The sequence below is a fragment of the Anthonomus grandis genome, chromosome 2 (assembly GCF_022605725.1).
Source record: "Anthonomus grandis grandis chromosome 2, icAntGran1.3, whole genome shotgun sequence".
Lineage (NCBI taxonomy): Eukaryota > Metazoa > Arthropoda > Insecta > Coleoptera > Curculionidae > Anthonomus > Anthonomus grandis.
The window spans coordinates 3,244,415-3,255,371 of NC_065547.1; the positions used below are offsets into that span (position 1 = coordinate 3,244,415).

Genomic DNA, 10,957 nt, shown 5'->3' on the forward strand with positions numbered 1-10,957 from the left:
ATGGTTGTTTGGTGCTAATTTAAGTGACCGAACTCGAAACAGATTGAAAAATCCGGACAGGAATTAACTGCGAAGTCATCTTCATTTAAAAGGCCTATTAGAATGGATACAAAAAACTTGAGGCAGCCTCCCAAAAGGCACACAACTCTGGGAGGATATTATCAGACCCCTCGGAGCAACCACAAAGGAAAGATGTCTTATTATTCGAATAAAAGCTGGTCTGCTTCAGATAGACAACATATTCGACTAGAATTATTTAGGCTGCTAAAAATCGGAGTTATTAGAAAGCGTAAGCCTTGTAAAGGCCAGTTTCTATACAGAATTTTTCTAAACTCTAAACACAATGGTAAAAAACGTTTAATTTTAAATTAAAAAAATTTAAATAGCTTTGTGATGACTCAGCATTTTAAAATGGAAGATCGCAGATGTGTGCAAAAAATTTTTGTATCCCAATTCATATATGGCATCTATAGATTTAAAAGACGCATATCTTTTTATTAAGTAGCGGAATGCCATAGAAAGTATTTAAGGTTTAAATTTGAAAATCATAATTATGAGTATACATGTTTACCTTTTGGTCTTTATAGTGCCCCTATAGCTTTTACAAAGCTGTTAAAACCCGTACTCCATTAATTAATATAAAAAAATCAGTAGTCTATTTAGATGATTTTTTATTAATTGGTGATTCATACGATGACTGTTTATATAATGTTAAAGCGTCTCGACAAGTATTGGAATAATTGGGGTTTATAGTCAATATCGAAAAGTCTAGTTTTACACCTAGTAAATCATATAGATTTTGGGTTTTGTATATAATACCACTAAAATGACCATTGAACTTCCTTTAGATAAACGCCAAGAATTGCTTAATTGGATCAATAAAATTTTGGATATTAAAAGTTGTTCTATTTAATAATTTTCTAGATTTGTAAGCAAAATAGTTGCAGCCTCTTCAGCACTTAAATATGGGAAAATGTACTACAAAAATTTTGAGCGTGCAAAGTATTTAGCCTTGGAAAAATCCGAAGGGTCATATAAAAGTAAAATGCAAATTCCTAAGTTCATTCTAAATGACCTGATGTGGTGGAAATCTCATGTTCTTTCTGCTAGCAACTCTATTAAACCTGTCCAAAATTATGTAATGGAAATATATTCAGATGATTCTCAAAAAGGGTGGGGGGGCATATTGTGAAGGTAAAAGAGCCAATGGCCAGTGGAGTACTGTGGAGAAACATTGGTATATTAACAGTTTAGAACTGTTAGCAGCCTTCTTTAGCTTGAATTGTTTTGCGCGTGAAGTTAAAAATAGCAATATTTTATTACATATTGATAATAAAAGCTTTATCATCTGTTAATCGTATGGGGAGCATTAGATTTCCAAGGCTTAATGAAGTTGCAAAAAAAAATTTGGATGTGGTGTGAACAATCGAATAATTTTGTAGTAGCAACCTATATACAATCAAAACTTAATAAAGAGGCAGATTCTGAATCAAGAAAAGATAATACGGACATAGAATATGAACTATCTTCACCAGCCTTTAATCTTATTTGTAAAAACTTAGGAATTCCGTCTCTTGATCTTTTCGCTAGTAGACTTATTGCAAAATGTAATTCATTCATCTCTTGGCATTGGGATCCCGATGCTTTAACATATGACGCGTTTACCCTTTCTTGGGGCAATCAGTCTGGTTGTTATGCGTTTCCTCCATTTGCGTTAATTCCGAAAGTATTAGAAAAATTAATATGTGATAGAGCGACAGCTATCATAGTCGGACCTTTTTGGCCGACTCAACCTTAGTTTCCGCTTTTCACTAAGTTGATTAAAGGGAAACCACTATACCTTAATCCTGATAGGCACTTATTAATTTCTATTGATAGGAAATCGCACCCCCTATGGAGGAAGCTTTTCCTGGTGGCAGCCATATTATCGGGTGCGCCCTTAGAAGGAGAGGATTGACAAAGGAAACCATACAGATTATGATGCCATCAATCTCCCGAGTAACCATGGCACGGTATAGCAGTAGTTTGAAGCTTTGGTGGAAATTCTGCTTTACTAATAACACCAGTGTATATTCTAACTGTACAAAACTTATCTTAAGGTTCTTATCTGAAATGTTCCAAGAAGGAGCATCACACGGCTCTCTAAATTGTACCAGGTCCGCTCTATCCTTAATTATATCATCAGAAATAGGCTGAGACCCTGAGATTAAGAGGTTTTTTAAGGGTGTTAAAAATGTGAGACCATGCAAACCAAGTTATAACTGAACTTGGAATCTATCTGTTGTGCTAACGTACTTAAGAGCCTCTAACTCAACAAAAGTTTAACTCTACAGAACCTCACATTTAAACTTTCTACCTTATTAGCCCTAATTACTGCCCATCGGGTGCAAACATTTTCCTTGATTGAACTGGAAAATATTCATAGAAATCAATCAGGTTTTCAAATTTTAATTAAAGACCGAATTAAAACTAGCGGTAGGAATAAGTTACAACCAGTTTTACGTATTCCATATTATTTAAAAGATTTAAATATATGCGCCGCTACCACCTTGGATGATTATTTAGAAAAAACTTCTGTTCTAAAAGGGAATGTGTCAAAACTATTTATAACCTTTAAAAGACCATACAGAGCGGCCAAAAGTCAGTCTATCAGTCGTTGGATTAAGGTCACTCTTACAAAAAGCGGAATTAACACCGAAATATTTTCGGCACATAGTACTAGACATTCTGCTACGTCGCTAGCGAAAAGTAAAGGGTTGAGTTTAGACTTAATTAAAAATACTGCAGGTTGGACTTCGAAATCAAATTCTTTTGCAACTTAAAAAAACTTTTACAACTTACCTGTTGTAAATAAAGAGGATTTTGTCCTTTCAGTCCTAGAAAGCAATGATCGCTAGGCTGCTTGTATCCTAGTATATTTACATACTTAGTTCGATTTTGTATAATAATTACTTTGTACTAGGATTTGATTAAATATATATATTTGATATATATATATATTTATATACTGTTATTATAGGTTAGAGACCCTTGTCTTTTTTTTCCTAATTTATAAGCTATTTACTTATATTTTGTTAATCTGTTTCGATATTTTTTGAGGAAGTAATATAATATGTTTTCAAATCTTGTGTATAGAACTATTTATCCCTATGGCAGTATAAGTATATAGATAATAAAAAAGAGAGATCTCAAATCGCTCTAAACATCTACAGTGTGATCATGAGAGCAAGGCGTGAATATAATTATAAGATTAAACGAACTTACCTAAGTGAAGTTCAATCTTAATTATGTTCACGCCTTGCTTGAGTGATCACATCCCGCCTCACCCAAATTATGTTACGCTCGTGATATCCTCGCAACCCTTGTGATCACCGATTTGAGATAAAACCTCAAATAAAAACTGAGGGTTGCCGGCGTAGTGTGTGGGTTATTAGCGGGGGGTTATCGATTTTTGGCTTTGATACCGGTTCGTGCGCCGTTCCAGCGGATGATGTACTACAGTGTGATCACTCAAGCAAGGCGTGAACATAATTAAGATTGAACTTCACTTAGGTAAGTTCGTTTAATCTTATAATTCTAAATTTCAATCGTCGGCTAAACTCGTTTTATTCGATTTGATTTAGGTTTGTTGGTATATATTTGTTATTTTCCCTGATATTTGACAGATTGATATTGACAGTCAATTGTTTTTTCTATTAATAAACACTCTAAGAATTTTCATTTGTTTTGTTAATTTTTTCGCCTTCTTTTTTTTATATGCCCACATCATTTCTTTAAAATAAAAAAAAATATCCTTTAAAACCACCACAACCCATAGAGAAATAATAATTGAATTCATGGAAAATCACAAAAATTTGTTGTGTCCATCCACTCTTGGTTTTAATATGGCAACATGCGGGTGCAATCAATAACACTTATAACACCAGGTAAATTGGATCTCTCCACAAATCTTAATTTATTAATTTGTCTCTCATCTCTTATATTTGGAAAATTAATGAATCGGTCAGCAAGGTGATTGTCAATCAGTATTCAGTAATTTTATGGATCCAACGACTTGCAGTAGTTTCGCTAATTCCAAATTTAAAATCTTGTCCAACGCTTCTTTGTTAACAATCTGTGGCATAGTATTTGGACATACTAAAACTGTCCATTCAATGGTAACTCTACTTCCTCTATTAGGAACTTAAGGAATTTGGCTACAAATTTGTATGGTGTAAAAACGATAGCATTCTTGTAAGAAAAAAGGAAGGCGAGCCGGTGATCAGTATCATCACTGCTGCTCAAGTAGATAACTTAAAAATGTAAATATTTTTTTTTTTGCAGCTATTGTTTATTTCTTTTTATGTTTATGTTTTGAATTAAGGTTCGATGGCTTTAAACCGTAATAACCTTAATATTACTAATGCAAAAATTGGTCATATAAACCGTCACAGAATCTTGGCTCTCGGGCTTTATTGATGATGAGATGTTACAAATTAAAGTTTTTCGCTTGGTTAGGCGCGACCGTACCATGGGTAGAGGAGGCGGAATTGTAGTCTATGTGAGAGATACCATAAAATATTCTATTTTAAATGATTTTGACTGCAATTTTTCTGAGCAAATATGGATACAGTTTAAAACTAAGGGTGTTCTAAGCACCATAGGTGTTTTCTATAGGCCCCCGGGTCTTACTAATATAAATGATTTTATGACTGAGTTTGAAACTAACATTTGTAGATATCTTTTGTCGTGTGACAATCTCCTCTGTCTTGGCGATTTTAATATACACGTAAATAACTTGAAATCTATCAGTACGCAAAGGTTTCTTTCTCTACTTCAGGTATACAGCTTAAGTCAAATTATCAATGAGTTCACGCGGCCTGGCTTAGCTGGAAATGGCTCCCTCTTAGATTTGATTATATGCTCAAACATACATTTTGTACAGAATAGTAGTGTTGATTCAAATTTTCAGGTATCAGATCATTTTGTCGTTTTATGTAAAGTACGTCTTATGATTTTCAAACCTCCATCCTTCCTATTAACTTACAGGGATTTTAAACATTTTATACATGATAATTTTTACCAAGATTTATTAAATTCTCGATTAGATGACATATTTTATATGGAAGATATTAATGCTAATGTTGATAGGTTTAATGATTGTATACTTAATCTTTTTAATATACATGCGCCATTTAAAACGGCCAGAATTACTAAAGGAAGGAGTCCTTGGATCACAGATAATATCAAACATCTTATTTATCTTAGAAATGGGGGCTTGTCCAAGTACAAAAGACAAAAAACTGAATTAAATTGGGAACACTATCGCCAACTTCGGAACCAAGTGACAGCGGCTGTTGAAATAGAGAAGAAGTGCTATCTCAATAACATCTTACAAAAGGGTGACTCCAAAAATAACTGGAAGGTACTACGTCAGCTGAACATACATTGCAAGCCTCAAAACACCATTCCTGACCACTTGGGTGACCCTGAATTTATAAATACCTTTTTTATAAATGCTGCATCTTCCAACGCGCCTAATCCAGAAACGTTGTCTTATTATCTACAAAATGTCAAGGAAGGGGTAGGAAACTTCGAGTTTTAGCTAGCAACGCTTGAAGAAGTTAAATCTACTTTATCCTCAATGAAATCTGAGGCCATTGGGACAGATGGTATAGGCTTATCGATGCTGCTCCACTGCTGTCCATATATTCTTCCATTTCTAGTGCATCTTGTTAATTGTTGTATTGAATCTTCAACTTTTCCCGATTCTTGGAAGTCCTCATACCTTATCCCTATTCCAAAAGTCCCTTCTCCAACTGAATTATCCGACCTTAGGCCTATTAGCATTCTCCCTGTCATCTCAAAAGTTTTAGAGAGGGTATTGGAAAGCCAAATCAGAACATACGTAAACAGATTTGATATCTTGCCGGTTATTCAGTCCGGGTTTCGAAAAGACTTTAGCTGCTCTACTGCTCTTCTAAAAGTAACTGACGATATTATACAATCAGCTGATTGTAATGAGTTAACAATGTACTTGATTACTCCAAGGCCTTTGATAAGTTAAATCACCAACTATTACTGGCTATACTAAAATTTTTAGGTTTTGGGGAGAGTGCTCGCTCTCTAGTTCGGCAATATTTGACCGGTCGAGCTCAGATAGTGAAGCTCAATGGTAAGCAATCCTCGGCTATGGATCTCTCTTGCGGAGTACCACAAGGGTCTATTCTTGGTCCTCTATTCTTTACCCTGTATACGTCAAGGCATCGGAAAATCATTGTTTGAGTTTAAACCCAAGTAAATGTAAGGTTCTTCTTTTTGGTAGGTTGCATTCCAGAGACACATATGAGAAATTTGTTCAGATTAAATTGAATGGTCAACTAATAAATTGTAGTAATGTGGCTAGGAATCTTGGAGTTTTATTAGATGTTAAGTTGAGGTTCACTGAGCACATTGATCAATGTATTAAAAAAGCTTTTATTAACCTTAAGCTACTTTATAGTCAGAGGCAGCTCCTTAATAAGGAACTAAAAAAAGTTTTATGTGACAGTCTTGTATTGTCCCATTTCACTTACTGTGATGTTTTGTATGGCCCCTGCCTTTTGATAAGTGATATAAAAAGAATACAGTACATTCAAAATTGTTGTGTAAGGCTAATTAATGGAATGAGAAAATTTGATAGAGGTGTGAGTAGTGAGTTACGCTTGATGAGATGGCTAAATATGAGTGAAAGGAGGTTACTACATAGTCTTGTTCTCTTTAATAAAATTGTCTTTAAAAAATGTCCTAATTACCTTTATCAGAAAATTAAGTTTAGATATGACGCTCATGTTTTGGACTTAAGAAATAAGCATTTTATTACACCTCCTCTTCATAAAACTGTTTTATTTGAGAGGAGCTTTAGTTACTGTATTCATCTGCAATATAATAAAATTCCTCCTGAGTTAAAATATATTTCACCTTCTATATTTAAACGAAAAATAAGCAATTATATTACTGATCTCTGTTAGCCTAGAGTGTTGTTAAATATCTATTCTTTAACTTATTGTAAATTTCATAAGTCTGTCATAAGTCTGTGCATATAGGCAGTTAGAACTTAATATTTTGTAACTATGCAATTATTTAAGATACATTTTGAAATCCTTTGTAATATCTAACCTCAAGCTGATTTGTATGGTTAAGCTAGGAAGTAAGCTTCAACTTCGCCATTTAGAATTTACCAATTGTAAATTTTAATAAAGACATTATTATTATTATTATTATTATTATTATTATTATTATTATTATTATTATTATTATTATTATTATTATTATTATTATTATTATTATTATTATTATTATTATTATTATTATTATTATTATTATTATTATTATTATTATTATTATTATTATTATTTACAGCCAGTTAAGGCTCGCACTCCCTCTAAGGGGGGGGGATCATTTACTTATCCCAGATACCTGCGATATCAAAAGGATTAAGCTCTGTGGTCTGTGGGGGCCTTTTCGGTGTCCTTAAGTGACCTGAAATGTAGAGTTATCCCCTAGAAATTTCCGGGTGCTGCGAGCAGTTGCCAGTAGTACTGCCTTTTGCATGTGCTTATATAGATGTTCGCCTGTTCCTAGTTGTTTAAGGTATTCCAGTAGACTCTTTGGTATTACACCCGTTGTCGATATAACAATTGGGATGGTCTGAACATTATCCATTCTCCATTGCCTTCCGATTTGAATTTCTAGATCTCTGTATTTGGCGATTTTCTCAGTGTGTTTCTCTTGCAGATTATTGTTGTTCGGTATGGCTACGTCAATTAGAGTTGTTTTCCTGGAAATTTTATCTATTAAAATAAGATCTGGTCTATTATGCCTTACATGTTGATCGGTAAGTACACTGCGGTCCCAATATAACTTATATCGGTCATTTTCCACTACGGGTTCTGGAGTATATTTATAATACGGAACCTTCTCTGTTGTAATAAGTTCCAACTTCATTGCCAACTCTTGATGTAAAATTTTCCCAACTGAGTCGTGCCGTTCTTTGTATTCTGTCGCTGCAAAGGCCTGACATCCTCCTATTATGTGCTGGATTGTCTCTGATGTTTGGCATCCATACCGGCATTTGTCGTTTTGTACGGACGGATCTCTGACGATGTGCTTGAGATAATTTCTTGTTGGTATAACCTGATCTTGGGTGGCGAGTAGAAAGCCTTTGGTTTCTGGAAACATCTTGCCTGATACCAACCAATAGTTCGACGAAGCAGTGTCGACATGATTTTGGCTGATCTCATTAGGATGCCGCCCATGAAGGGGCTTCTCCATCCAGATGCGGAGTTTTTCCTGGTCCGTATGATGGTAGCTGCGCGCTTCCTCGCTCTTAAGTTGTAGAGGAGTGGAATCGTCTATTTGATTTATTGCGCGATGCAGCGTGGAATTTTCTCCTTGCCTGTAAAAATAGGATCTTAAGTTAGTGATTTGTTTTTCAAGTTGTTTACCCAGATCTATTAATCCTCTTCCTCCAAGGTGGCGGGGAAGCATTGTTCTTTCAGTGGCACTTCGAGGGTGGTGGTTGTGCGTTTTAGTAAGTAGGGTCCTCACTTTTCTTTGTAGCCTTTCTATGTCTGTCCTACTCCAATTAATTACCCCAAAAGAATAACTAAGAGCTGAACATGCGTAGGAGTTAAGTGCCTTAAACATATTTTTGCTGTTGAGATTGGTTCTCAAAACTTGTCTTACCCTTTTCACAAACTCGTTAGTCAGTTCGCATTTCATTGTTTGTTGTTCAATCGTTTGTGATTGTTTCATCCCCAAGTATTTGTAAATTTCGTGTTCGCCCATGGCCTCGATGGTCTGGACATTCTGCATCTGATATTCTCCTGGCTGAATTTTTCCTCGGATTATATTGAGAGTACGGCATTTATCTAGTCCAAATTGCATGCCGATGTCATTGGAGAACTCTTCTACTATATGCAGCATTTGGTTTAGTTGGTTCCTAGTTGCAGCCATTATTTTTAAATCATCCATATACAGTAAGTGATTTAACTTTGCAATCTCGGTGTTATTATCTCGGATGCTAAACCCATAGTTGGTAGAGTTAAGACGGTTCGAAAGAGGATTCATAGCAAGGCAGAACCATAATGGGCTCAGTGAGTCCCCTTGGAAGATTCCTGTTCGAATTGGAATGTTGTTTGTACTTACTGTGCTTTTACCCTGTACTTCGAGCTGGATCGTTGTTCTCCAACTTGTCATAGCGCTCTCTAGAAAAGACAAAGTATTACCATCAACTTTATACACTTTTAATATGTTTATAAGCCATTCGTGTGGTACTGAGTCGAAGGCTTTCTTATAGTCGACGTAGGCAGTAAAAATATTTCTCTTGTTGTGATATGCCTGGTTGTTGATGACAGAGTCGATAATAAGTTGTTCTTTACAGCCCATAGACCCTTTAGCGCATCCTTTTTGTTGTGCGGATATGATGTTGTTTTTCTCACAGTGTTGGTAAATGCGCTGTGTTAAACATGAAGTGATAATTTTATACAAAGTAGGTAGGCACGTTACCGGTCGGTACTTAGACGGATTTTGTGTGTTGTTCTGGTCTTTAGGCAGTAGATAGGTTACTCCTTGGGTTAGGAACGCTAGCATTTCCTGTGGGTTAAGAATAACGTGGTTAATTAATTCTGAGAGTTTAGGATGCACACTCCGTAGTTTCTTTAGCCAAAAGTTATGAACTCCATCTGGGCCAGGTGATTTCCAATTATGCAGTTTTTGGATAATCTGGTTGACTTCCTCGATAGTGAATGGTCGATGTTCCATCTGGTTATATTTATTACTATTTTGTTTCTCTTCAGTAACCCAGCTTGCGTTGATATTGCATGTTGTTTGAGTTGCAAGTTGTTTGGCCCAAAAATCTTGAATTTGTTCTTTCGTGGGGTATTGCTTATCTGGGTGATCTGATTTTGAGTTTAGCTCTCTATAAAATTGTTTTTCGGCCTTTTCAAAACGAAGATTGTCACGTTTTCGGTTATTACTGGTCTTGTATCTTCGTAGGCGCCCTGAAAATAAGGAAAGTTTCTGTTTTAGAGTATCCAGGCATTGTTGAGCTGTATTATTTTCTGGTTCATGCCGAGTGTGGATGTTGTTTCTCTGCAAAATTTCATCAACTTTCTGTTTTAGTCTATTTGTTCGTGTACCCCTCAGATATTCTGTTAGTTGGCCGATATCTTTTCGAAACCTCTGAATTTTTCGTTGAAGTCTGGTCTCCCATGGCGGTATCGGGAGCTCGGTTCTTGCAGAGTCATTGTGGATCCTTATCTTAATCTTCATGGTTTTAGCAACGGCAGTTGCTGCGCTATAAACTAAAAGGTGAAGAGATTGCATGTTATTAATATTTAAAAGATAAGGTGGAAGAATTTTGGTGTTTAAAAGTTCCATAATTTGACCTAGTTTTTTTGAAGAGTTTATTTTTGGAAGTTTGGGTCTTATCAGTGGGTTGGTTCCCTCAAATTCAGCAGATAGTTCGTGATATAGCTCAGAATTGTCCTCTTGGGTGTTTTCGGTAGTGTTAAGTTCCTGTGTGTTATTTAATACGTTTTCTATTACAGGTTGCTCCTCAGCTGGTTGATTGTTAGCGGGGTCTTGTTCGTTATTAGTTTGCGCTTGTATTTCTTCTTTAATGGTATTGAGTCTTGTCTCTGGAATTAGGTGATTACGCATTATTACCCGATACTGGTCTGCTACTCTCTGTTCGGTAACTTGGAGATGTGGATAGATTTTCCTAAATTCGGCATGTAAAGGTTGTCTGTAGCCGATCATTTCTCGTCCCAGGTTGGTCACTTTATAAAAGCTGCGCATGACGGTTTCATTCATCGCAGATGTCCATTTCATGCGCTGTCTTTGTAGTCCCGCCTGGGTGAGCGCTGGCTGAATTTCCTGCGCAGCACCTTCAGCGAGGGGGGCTCGTAATGGTGTTGGGCCCTCCTGGTCGTTT

General features: G+C 35.7%; 1 protein-coding gene across 3 annotated transcripts in view; it reads left to right on the top strand.

Annotated features, from left to right (window-relative positions):
• LOC126733447 (titin-like) overlaps nt 1-10,957 on the top strand; it is a 114,767-nt gene that overhangs the window by 93,963 nt on the left and 9,847 nt on the right. The window lies entirely within an intron of this gene.